Source organism: Cimex lectularius, unplaced genomic scaffold (genome assembly GCF_000648675.2).
Source record: "Cimex lectularius strain Harlan isolate CLEC.00 unplaced genomic scaffold, Clec_2.1 scaffold418, whole genome shotgun sequence".
Classification (NCBI taxonomy): domain Eukaryota; kingdom Metazoa; phylum Arthropoda; class Insecta; order Hemiptera; family Cimicidae; genus Cimex; species Cimex lectularius.
The window spans coordinates 11560-24585 of NW_019393094.1; the positions used below are offsets into that span (position 1 = coordinate 11560).

Sequence of the window (13026 nt, forward strand, 5' to 3'; positions counted from 1 at the left end):
ATTGAAGTTAAGAAAACAAAGTTAAAAACTAAATACTTTATTGCGTCAGAATTCAAACTTGACTAAATAAACATTTACATTCCGTAAAAAATAAACATTGAAAAATCCTTTATCCTTGTTTTGGATTAAAAATTAAGTCTGTTTACCTCTAATTGATATTCCCAGTTTAAAACATAGCATAAACAAATATTATTGGTAGAAACAATGAGACAAATTAAGGGCGGAATTTTCTTTTATCGAGAAAAGGATTTTCCATTTCCAATTGATTTTTAAATTTCCAGCATCGAGGCACATATTGTAACACTTATTTTCGGGCAACCTCTAGCCGTTTGTCAATTTCATGATGGCAACAAATACTTGGTAGAGAGCATATCAGTGCCCGTTAACTAAGGCAAGGTGACGTACAGAATAACCCCACTGCACCAGTGCTCTATATCATAGTTTCAAATGATAAATTAAATATAAACGAGAAAAACTGCGCTGGGGTGGCAAAATCGTCTGAATTATGTCGTTTTTTGTCGTGAAACTGATAACTCTACGTTATAGATAAGGGGGAAAGAGCTTCCAACAGTTTTTGTAAGGGGGCAAATTGGTTTTTGAAAACCTGTATTTACCGTGTTGTTTGCTATTGTTGGTGTATAATGTTTAATTAAAAAGACGAAATAAAAAACTAATTGGGTGAGCAATAAAGTCATCTTTCATTCTAAACCTATCGTTTATCGTAATTTATTCAAAAACTTGATAAAGCGCAGAAAATACATTTGTTTGAAATGTAAAATTCTTTTTGTGCAAGGATATACAATTAAAATAGGGTAAATATAAAATTATTTTTAACAGGTCACAAAAGTCCAAGTCGGGATTAAGTGTAATAAACTTGCCAGCAAGGATCAGTTGTTTGGATATTTAAAGAATGTTCATTTCCAAAATAAAATCAGATAGACAAAGGTATTTGTTATAAAGGTGTTCTGTCTATATAATAATAGATTCCTCGTTCAGAAAAACACTCAGGTTAACATTTTTAAGGATGCTTTTTGCTGGTTAGTCTGTCTGTTATTTTCTCAGTGGTTTTCGTTTTGTAACTTCTTTCCTAATGTTTCTAGATTTCTAATTTCTAACAGTTTCTAATGTTTCCTTAGATTTTTTAAAATTAATTTATAAACATATTTTACACTAGTAGGCCATTATAATTATAGAATTAATAAAAAACAATACTACACATATTTAAGCATGTTTCTTTTTTCTTACGACTGTAGTCAACAGAAGGTGAAAAATAATAATTATATCAAACTTAAATATTTTATTACAAATTATTTTGTTAATGAATCGTGCGTGTTGAAAGAGTTTGAGCTCTACAGAACAATATAGATAAAAATAATTCAAATAATGATTTATTACCAAGGAGCAATTCATCAAAGAAAAATTATAAAATGTAATGGCATTTAAGTCAATTTATTGATAAAATGAGGCAAACAACGAGTGCCACCGTACTTTAAAATCTTAATCTGCCTTTAAACTAAAAGTTTGTTTCCGAACAAAGAGTGTACAGGCCATTAAGCCTAAACTCGATGCTAAAAGGTCACCGCTACTCTTTTCATGAAAGTATAATGAAAGGGGCTTTCAACTCAAAATCGCCCCCAAACCCCGCAGGGGCAAGCGAACCAAACGCACCCTTCAACCAGTCGACGAGAATGACAGGAGGCTGCAGGACCTCAAAGGACCTCTCCTAAGGGTTCCCATGGGTGTAGAAATGTCCCTCGGACACGTCGATTGACGAGGGAATTCTCGTACGACTATCTGAGAGTACAAATGTTCCAGACACCACATGAGAACAAGCTGTAAAAAGCAAAAGAGGGTTTGGCTCATGTTTCCAGAGGATGCAAATTGCAAGTACAATGTTCCGAATTAGTACTGTTTTAAGTAGAACCAAAATCATTTATGAGCAAAATTTTTATCTGAAAGTCCTCCTAGTTTTGGTCTGTCAGACGCATTTCGGCCTCTCGCCAACTTCAGTGCTGGATCTGACCAACCAAAGCGAAACTTCTAACGCGTTCCAAAAGCTTCCTCAATTCTAATTAATAAGGAAAATATTGTCTTAGCGATATGAAACTGAAGATCACATAAACAGCAAAACTGATTCTTCATAAAATTCTTGCAAATTGGGTTAATTATATTTATATTCAATTTATTTTAGCAGGAAATTGGGTAGTATTTAATTTCAATTTTGTATTTAGCAGTTGGGTGAGTATCCACAAATTAGTTTAATCACATTGTAATTGGTAGCAATGGAATAATCACTACAAGGTAAAAATTTAATTACGCCGTCAAGTGGCAGTAATCAGTTTGCTCTGGTTGAGAGGTAAAAACTGAAGAAAACTTATATTGTGTACGTTATACAGGGTGTCTCTTATTTCAATGCGTCACGAATTTGTCTCAAAAACGTAGGATTATTGAAAAAAAGAAGTTTAAATGGTAACCCATTAGTTTTCACACAAGGATGGAAAAAAGTATTTTCAGTGGGGATTTTTAATTAAAATTTAAAATTTTAATACTGGAGACAGCTGATTCCGTTAAGAATCTCTCCCCAAACAAATCGAACAATAAGACGTATACGGGAGTAGCTTTTTTAATATTAAAATTTTCATGAAAGAAAATCATAGTTCATCACTAAGCAATGAAGTGAATGTATTGGGCATTTTCAAAGCAAATGCCCACAGACTTCAAAAAACTTATGGCGTTAAACCATTTTTTTCAGCATTTCTTTCGTTGTTGCGGCATACCGACTATGAACAAATGATCACGTTTTTTGGCAGGAATGGAAATGTTAATGGAGTTTATATTTACAGGATTTAAAAGCAATTAAAGTAAACAGGGTGAGTAACAATTTCAAAAGACTTTAGAACAAGTGGATGTTTTTGGTGCTTTTTTATATAAAAAAGTTTTGTTTTTGAAAATCTTTCAAAAGTAGGTAGGTCTCGCTTGAAAAAATAAATTTGACACTCAATTACATCTTACCGTGACGTTAAAAAAAAGTTTAGATTACTTATTTTAGATCCTTTGGAAAAAGTATGGATGGCTGCAATTTACACGTTCATTCTATGATCTTTCTATTTTTAAAGAAAGAAACCATTCAAAACTCTATACCAACAAAAACACAAAAACCGAAGAAGAATATTTTATTTTTAATTTACAGTTCATCCCAAATACTTTTAATTAGGCAAAAACAACAATTAATATGTACACAATCAGGACACGAGTAGAGAACCTACCCCAGAGAGATAACAATTTTTTTTCTTATTTAAAGGAGACTAGTGTCACCATCACTGTCATTGTTACTGGAAAAGAGAATTCGGGGTCATCGCATGTTCAGTCGGCGAGGGTGTTTTAAGGGAATTCGTCGGGATAAGAGGTTTTGGATTTGGGGATTTATGTTGTCGGAAGGGTTCTATGAAATTTGCGGTAACCGAACGGATCACATCTTGGACAAAAGCAATATTTAGATATGTGGAGGTTGTGTCGTTGGACACATTGAACATCAAATATTTTTCTGAAGATCATGGAAGGGCAGTTCGATGCGACGCATGTTGGAAGATTGGCTGAACCCCACAACAATCCTAACTTCATGACGGCTTCATTATGATATTATAAAGCAGCTTTGTATTTGTACGAGGTAAATTAGAGCGATTGTTATGTCGTGAAAATGTTCTGTATCGTTTCATAGTTTGACGTTTCAGTCGTGTTTGGGGATTCCACGTCAAACGTTTGTCGTCGATCCTAGGTACCGCACCTTGGATATTATTGAAGTAAACTGAAGCCAGAATTTTTTTTTTTTAGCGAAGGTCAGGAGGTGGATTTTAGTTAGTTGTATTTTATTCTCTTATTTCACATCAAGATTACATTAGTGAGACGTGTTATTGAAGGTTACGAGTGGAAAGGATTCGATCAGAGTTACGTGAGTGTATTGCTGTATTGTTCGCAAAGATTAGGGTGGTGGTTTGAGGATGGGATAGAAGTTCAGCTGTATTCAATCGGACTATTCAATAAAATAACATGTAGGCAAAGGAAAGGATGTCCTTGACGAAAACCAGAAAACACGCACCCTCCTGACCATATAAAAATGCTTAACTTTACAAAAATCAAACAAACCCAACCCAGAATATGGCGAAATAACGAAACGCGTCTGGCAGAACGTGAGGATAGGAAGACCAAATAACCATACGTATAATACATTCCCTCAGTGAAACATTTGATACAATGCAAGACGTCAATTTACAGTGAAGGCATATGTTGTTACAGTTAAGACATCTCTCAATGGAACATGAATCTTCAAACTCGCATGCCTACTCGCTCTAAATAAAGAAAGAAAAATGGCAAAAAGGAGGGAAAATTCGAAAGGTAGGTTGAGATGGGGAGTTGTTGTCCGAGTGGATCGAGGTCACGATAGCTCAAGTGGTAGAGCAGCGGCCTATTGAGCCGAAGGTCGTGGGTTCGAATCCCACTCGCGACACTTGCTTTTTCATTAATTAATCTAAATAAAGAGTAATGCCACTATCCTCGACATATGACGTGACCAGTAATGATCATTAATTTACATTGTTAATATAATGTATGTAATAATAATTTATGTAATAATTACGTAGATATCGTGAGATGCGCTCTGGTGTGAGGTAGGTTTAGAAAAACATATTTTTTATAGTGCCAACGTTTCGACCTTTATTGAGATCATCTCCATGGCCTGGGATTTATAAACATAGTTTAAATTATTAGCTTAGTTTTATTTATTAACATAATTTAAATTATAAATAGTAGTACAACATTTTTGGGGAGGCCATAGCCAGTACCTTGGCCCGACCATTAACAAGACCGAGACAGAATTCAAAACAAACTGGTGAGACCGCAGTCTCCATCTCGGCTCAACCACCGAGACCAAAAACTTAACACACTAACTTTGGCTTCAAGAATCCGCGTTCACGATTAAAACAACAAGAACTTAGACCTATTTGGACTTTCGGCAAGACTCGACCAAATCTTCTAGTATCCAACGAATTCAATTCTTATTTATAAATATCTTAAATATCGGGGCGTCGGTGACCGCTACGGTGAAGGCGTTGACAAGGCGCTCATCATTGTGAGGTATAGGTCCCGGGTTCGAATCCAGTGGCCCTGCATTCCAACCCGACATACTTACAAATGGGATTTTTTTCAAAAACACCCTGAGGGTTTATATGACTCTTAAAATCCTATTCGTGAATGATCTGATCCGAACACGGTTTACAATTTACACTCTAAAATATCCCGGCACCCTAACCCACTGTCTCAAACTTTTTCCTCGACGTTCCACCATTATTGTTTTTCACGGCGTCTAAAACAACGATGGCCTCGCGACCTCCTGTCTTAACCCTCCAGGCTAAATAAAAGAGCCTGGTTTCTCAACTCACTACGTCCTGGTCTGACAAATCTATCAGATGTTGTACATCAACTTATACCCTGTATAAGTATAAGTATTATATTAATATATCTATACATAAGTACATGTATTCACTCCGTATATATTTATTTTTTACAAATAGCAATAAATAAAATAAATTTTTAAAAATGCTTTGGTTTACAAACATTACACCTTTAAAAGTACGATTCCGCAATAATTTATACAATATTTTCAACATTAAACGAAAATTAAATTAGTTTTATAAAGAAAGATAAGGAAGATATATAAAAGAACCACAACACATTTTTAACTTTAACAACTAATTATTTGATCAGGATTAATTATGACACAAGAAAATAAACAGTAAAAAGGCAGGCATCTATGATCATGTGCGGCTTAATATAAATTATGAATCTAAAATTTTTAACAGAAGGAAAACAAATTTTTTTAAATAATATTTGATCACATCATATAATCGACATTGGTTTATATAGGAACATTACAATTTTATTACTAGTCAGATGTTGATTATGTTAATACCCCGTGTTTCCTTCATTTTTATGGCTGTTGGGGGTCATTATTTTTATTATATTTCATGTAAAATTAAGTTCCTCCTATTTGCCTGTTTCAGTTTATTCTCATTTTTTTCTTAATTAGCTGACCTATTTATTTATACAGAAACCCTTGATCTAAATTGTCTTATGGTTGTGTCATTTGCTTGTATTCTATTTGAAGTTGNAAGGAGAGAGAGAGAGAGAGAGAGAGAGAGAGAGAGAGAGACAAAAATATGAAAGGAAGAGATACTATTGTGTTTGTTTTCCTTTCTTGTGATTTTTATAATACGTAAGAAAAATCAACAGTTCATAACCGGAAGATTCGTAGTTTCAAATTTAATTTCATGAGCAGAATCTCAATTTTAAAATGACGAACATGATCCAAATCTGATGAAACAAACAAACTTTCAACCAATATGACTAACACTCATTCAAAATTATTTTCGTTCAGTTTCTTCTGACAAGGAAAAAATGTACCAACTTGTCGAAGCGGGGCTGGTCGTGGCGAGGGGAAGGCGCAAAATTAATGATGATTCTTGAGGAAGTAGGGTCAGACCGAGAGCTTACAACTATCCTCCAAATAGGGAGGCAAACGAGCAAGAATATATTTGCGTCCATTTGCAACTACTAATTGTTTCCAGCCGTTATTCAACCCTGTCTAATCATTTTTAAAACGATTGTTTCATTTTCAAAACCCTAACAGACAAATCTACCACTTCTCCATGAGACTACTATTTAAAAAAAGACTGTAAAAATTCCAGAGAATAAAATATATTCAGTCACAAATATATTTTCAATAAAATATATTTTATCAATAAAATGTATTGAGTCACAAAATCAGTTTGGACTAGAATAATCGTTTATCAAAATTCCAAAGTATTTCATGTAATTATGAGGTATCAAAGTCAAAATAAACCGTAAATAATGCTTTGTTGACTTCCTTTATGTACTTTTGTAGTGATTAATCCTATTTACGCATTATGCTCTACCATTCTGCTAAAGATCGCTATTAATCTTTTCTCTTCGTTAATTTTGTTTGATATTATTATTCGTGAACCTTTTTCAACGGCTCCAGTCAGGCATTTGAATGAGTATGGGAGTGTCACGGTCATAATATTATTAAATGAAGGATACAGCCAACGAGAAGTCGCCAGTAGTGTAAATCACTCTACAATAGGATGGGTACTTCGGCGCATCAGATACAGGGCTTCGCATTAGCAGGCCAGGACATGTTCGACCTAGGCCTACAAACCGAGAGACGATAGATTCATCATCATCAGGCTCTACATAACCGCAGCATTAAGGGAAATGAGATAAAAAAGGAATATTAAGGACAAGACAAGTCCCTAATATTTCGATTTGCTCCAGGACTGTAAGAAGTACGCTCAATGAAAGTAATCTCGGGGCCCGCCTCTTCTTACTTACCACAGATCAAAAAATGGACAGGCTTCATTTCGCACGGGAACATGTGACATTGAAAGATTGGGGTCGAGTTCGCTTTCACATAGGTACTTACAAGACAAAATCTAAGAACATGCGCCCCCCACATCGGTGAGAGTTCCTTGCTAATGCGGGATAATGCCAACCCCCATAGAGCACGTATTGTGGATGGCTACCTGAATGAGTTTGGAATTGAATGCTTGGGGCCAGCTTGGAGTCTACATTTGAACTCAATCGAACACATTTAGGGCCACCTTAAGCGACTTGTACGACGGCGAAACCCGAGACTTAACGCCCAAAAAAAGTTAGAAAATTCTGTTCTTGGGAAATGGTTGAATGGGAAAGAATATCTCAGGATTTTATCAGAAATATTTTCCAAGCAATGCAAAGGGGTTTAAATGAGGTGATTCTTGCCAGAGGTGTAAATACTCCGTATTAAATGGGAACAAGTTTTTTTTAAACATTTTATTTGTTCCATTATATTCTGACTGACCAAATAAAAAAAATCGACAAATTTTTACGAATATTTAGCCGAAGGTCGTGGGTTCAAATGCCCCTCGTGACACAAACTTTTTCATTTCAACCAATACCTTACATAAAGATTAATAGTAGATTAGTAAATAAAGAAGTTATTTGGTCAATCGGATCACGAAATATAATGGTTTTAATAAGTAAAATGAAGTATACCTTCACTAAAGCTCTCTGTGGCTATTTCATTTGTCGCCGAGAATCGAATCCTGATTACACGACATTTGAAAATGGCAAAAAAAGGGAAAATTCGAAAAGTATGTTGAGATGGGAAGTTGGTGACCGAGTGGATCCAACTGACGATAGCTCAGGTGGTTCGAGCAGCGGCGTATTGAGCCGAAGGTCGTGGGTTCGAATCCCGCACGTGACACTAATTTTTTCATTTTAACCAATACCTTACATAAAAATTAATTAATTGAAAGATTTTATTAGTTTTTGAATTATCCGTATTTTTTTCTTTACGGAATAATTGTTGTTTTAGAATTAAGTAATAATCGTTTTCTTGTTAAAGGTTTTATTTTTACAGTCAAACCTATTTTTGATGTGCAAAATACGAACAAACCTAAAATTTAAAAATGCATTAAAATTTAAGGGTGGTGCGTTAATTTTGTCCAACAGGGTTTATTAAACGGGCACAGTGACACCTATCCCATTCCAACTGCCCCTATAGCTACATTAATACACGGTCCAGTAGACTGGAAACAATTTGGAATACATTTGGAACAGAAAATAAATCTCAAAACCCCCCTTAAAACACACCATGAAACGTGCTTACGTATTCTTGATTTAATCTTTAACTTAATAATTAATTTTGTTATTTAATACAGAATCAATTCATTAAGAAATTTTCTTAGAGCACATAACCTGCCAACCACAGTTGGAAACGACATCAATTTGGTGAAATTGGCAGCTATAACGCAATAATTTCATGATGTATTCTTCCATTGTCAAAATGGAATGACCACCAAATCATAACATTTCCCACCAACAGTTTCTATCCTTTTTCCAGTGCATTGGCCCGCGTTTCCTGTCCGGTGGTGATTATAATGCAAAGCATCCACAGTGGGGCTGCAGGGTAGCTAATCCACGAGGTCGTGTCTTACACAGTGTCCTCTCCGCCAAACGCCTCAACTTCATATCTCCTCCTGATCCTACATATTGGCCCACTGCTACTAACAAACGCCCAGATCTCCTAGACTTCTTCATTACATCCCAACTCTCTTCACTTCACCACCATGTTTGTACATTGAATGATCTCTCATCGGATCATAGTCCTGTTCTATTAACTATCGACNCGAAAATCAACACACCAAAAACATCGCATCTCGACGAATCTCCTCAAACCCTTCCTGCCGACTGAAGAGACAATGGCCGCGAGATCTCCTAGGAAGTGATGGTGATGACAGTGAAAGTGATAATGACACACGTATCAATTGAACAAACAATATTATTGTAACATTGGAGTAATACAATTTGTGGGTGTTTTCTCCACTCTTGGTTTTAATTTTGTTTTGTTTTAATTACCTTTCTCACTGTTACTTATTACCTACTTTAAGGTAGTTGTAATGTACAACAAATTTAAAAAAAAAGAGTCAAGTTTGGCTTTCGTTTAGAAGAATACAGTGGTTTTAACTGGTCCCTATTAAAACGATCCATTGTTCATATCTTGTAAAAGGAAGAACTATAAATAAATTTGTCTTTTTTTTTTTTTGTATTTACAACTACAAGTGATGTATTAAGTATACATAACATGTTCGTATATGTTGAATTATCACTTGAGGCTCTTGTAGAAGAAGTTGCCCAGTGGTAACACTCCTTCACACTGATATCTTGTTCAGTCTTCACACAATGGTCTCGGGGCCACTTTCGCTTCAATCGTCTTGGAGGATTTTCAGGTAGGGTTGGAAGTGATCAATTTCGTACGAATAGATTACTGTGTGTGTTCAGTGATTGACGAAATTTTTTATATTAGGATTTGATGAGTTCATGTACAAACGGGATGTGTAGATCTTTATTGATAGTGTAATTTGAAACGTAAAAAAGAGCATTTATAATTCGACGGAGAATTTTAGATTGGATTGATTGGAGACGCTGGGAATTGGAATCCTTGGTTGATCCCCATACTTCACAACCGTACGTCAGAGAGGTCTAAACATTGTCTTGTAAATTAAAAGTTTATTTTCAAGGTCTAATTTTGATCGTGAGTCGAGTAGTCTTTTTAACAATTTACAACGTCGGTTTGTTTGCTGTCTTTTCAATCTTGTATGGGGATTCCAAGTCAGTCGTTTATCCATGAAAATTCCAAGATAACGCACAAGGTTATGCAACAAGGTAGGCAATGGAATTCCATTTATACTCACCGCAGGACAGACATTTTTACGTAAGGTAAATTTAATCTGTGTGCTTTTTGTTAGGTTTACCTTTATTCTCCACTTTGTGAACCGTATTGTTAATTCATACAGGTGTTGTTGTAAGTGTTAGTGTAAATTGAGGGGTCCGAATTGCTTGTAAGAATCGCTGTATCATCAGCGGATGTGTGTCGAAATGTTAACGTGTGTAGGAATATCTGCAGTGTATATGGAAAATAGAAAAGGGCCAAGTATGCTTCCCTGAGGAACACCTATCCTCATGCGTATATAAGGTGAGAATTCAGTTCCCTGACGGACTCAACAAAATCGATCCGTCATATCGATTTCAGTATATATCGTCAGATCTCAGTATAAGATAGTACGTATGAGGGAGGATGTTCCTCAGTTTCCAAAGCAAACTTAAGTGCCAGACTCGATCGAAGGCCTGTTCTAAATCAAGAAAGTCACCCAAGCAATGCTGTTTTTGTTAGAGGGAAGAGGCTATATTGTCAGCAACACAATGTAATTGTTGAGTTGTCGAGTGAAATGTGCGAAACCCAAACTGATGATCTGGAATAATATTAGAATTTTCAATTATTGGCAGTAATCGTCGGAGAAGCAGTTTTTCTAGTATTTTGGCAAGGATAGACAGGAGACTAATGGGTCGATAGGAATTTGGAGTAATGATTTTAACCTTTAACACGTCTAGAAGTTAAAAAATGTTTTATTTGCTTAATTTTTCTGAAATTGTTGTCAAATAGTTTTTCTGCGTTAGACCCGACCCTTGAGCTATGTACATAAAACCCCCAAAGCTGCTTTTTGTAAAAGCTTCGACTTTTTTGCTCTCCTCTTAAGGCAAATCCGTTCGTGCTTTTGGAAAACCTAAGCCAAACTGGATAATAAAGAAGCCATTATCGGTAGCGGCGGTTTCATGAACAGAAAGGTGTCGAAGTTATCTTTTTTTTACAAGACTTTACACTGCAATCTTTTTTTAGGTTTGTTTCCGATTGAATATTGTTCCGAATGGATAAATAAATACGAAGGTGTGACAAAGAAATTAAATTAACTGTATCTCATTTAGTTTGCATGCCTCCTGGAGTATTGCAAATTTGCGTTTTCCAGTGGCAAGATAATTTCCTACATTGCCTCAGGAAAATTGCTGTTTCCCAAATCCCATAAATATTGTTTCTATTTTCCAATTTTTATCTCAAAGTTCGGCATATAAATGAATCTAATTCAGTTTTATTCTAGAATTAGGGAAATCGCCACCAAGTAAAAAAGTACTTTGCATTAAGGATTTTTAGCTTCGTCGGTTCCGAATATTTTGGTATTCCTTTTTCGCATGTTTGGGCTGACATAATGCCCATTGAGAAATCTCACCATTAAGTAATTTACTAACAAGGACGTGGATCGCAAATTGTAACGAAACCGAGCGATGTAGCAACCTATGGTAAAATGAGTGGTGATAAGTGACCGTTAATCGATAATGATTCAGAAATCGTGAGATGCGGTCTGGTGTGATCGTGTCGGGGCACTTTCAACACGACACGCAAGAATGGCACAATTACACAGAAGACAAACACTTTGAGCGCTGAAGATGATCTCAATAAAGATCGAAACGTTGGCACGATAAAGAAAATGTTTGTCTGAAACCTACATCACACCAGACCGCATCTCACGATTTTTGAATAACTATGGTAAAATATTGTTTCAGTAAGACTAAACTTGATATTAGTTGTTTGAATCAAAGAACCTCATGAATTCAAATGTTTGAAAAAAAATAAAAAAACATTCAAACTTTACACTTTCGAATGCCACCGAATTTTTCGTGTGAAACCTAGTAACAACTGATTTAATAATTAACTGGAACGAGTACAGCAAACTTCACAGCGGTTTAGAATCTTAAGAACTACTGAACTGAGCAATGGGACAAAATTGGCCTCCGTAAATAAATAGAACTGAAAAATAAATCTGTAAAATAGATCGATTAAGAAGTTTTTTTAAATTTTTAAATTTTAAATTTTCTCTCTTATATTTATTACACTATATGTAGACTTGAAGATGAGAATTTTGCTTATGAACGGTTTTAATAACTTTCAATTAATTAAACTTTATGTAAAGTATTAGTTGAGATCAAAAGTCAGTGTCACGAGCGTGATTCGAACCCACGACCATCGGCTAGACTTGAGCTATCGTGACTTCGATCCACTCGGACACTAACTTTCTCAATCTCAACCCAACCTTTGAATTTTCCCTCCTTTTTGCCATTTTTCGAATGTCGTGTAATCTTCATTCATTAATTCTACAATGAAGTAAAAGAAACACCAAAACACAAACTAACAAACAGTGACGCAACATTTGCCGGCAGGAGGAAGTGTTTTGGGATGTACAACATAACCATAGAAGAAAATCAACCATTGAAAATTTATTAAATATTCCAATTAATTATTGTTTTTATTTTCAATTAATTAAGGTTTTGCCAATCCAGCAATTGCAATATGTATACTCAAAATAATGTTTAAACTAAAATTTTATATCATTCCCTGGACAACGCAAAATATATACATATATTCTTCTTCATTTTTTAATTCCTGAGAAAATATTTGACTTAAAAAGGTTGTTTTTGGTTAATGTCCTATAGTAATATACCTCTATCGACCCTGGCCAGGTCACTTTATGGAACAGTATATGCATAATTTAATTAAATTTATTGTCCAATATATGTTTCCTA

The 13026-nt window shown here is 35.1% G+C and overlaps 1 non-coding gene across 1 annotated transcript; it reads left to right on the forward strand.

Annotated features, from left to right (window-relative positions):
• Positions 1-4431: 4431 nt before the first annotated feature.
• On the forward strand, positions 4432-4504 carry Trnan-auu. The gene has a single exon. It is a non-coding gene; the product is annotated as a tRNA-Asn (tRNA).
• Positions 4505-13026: the final 8522 nt, after the last annotated feature.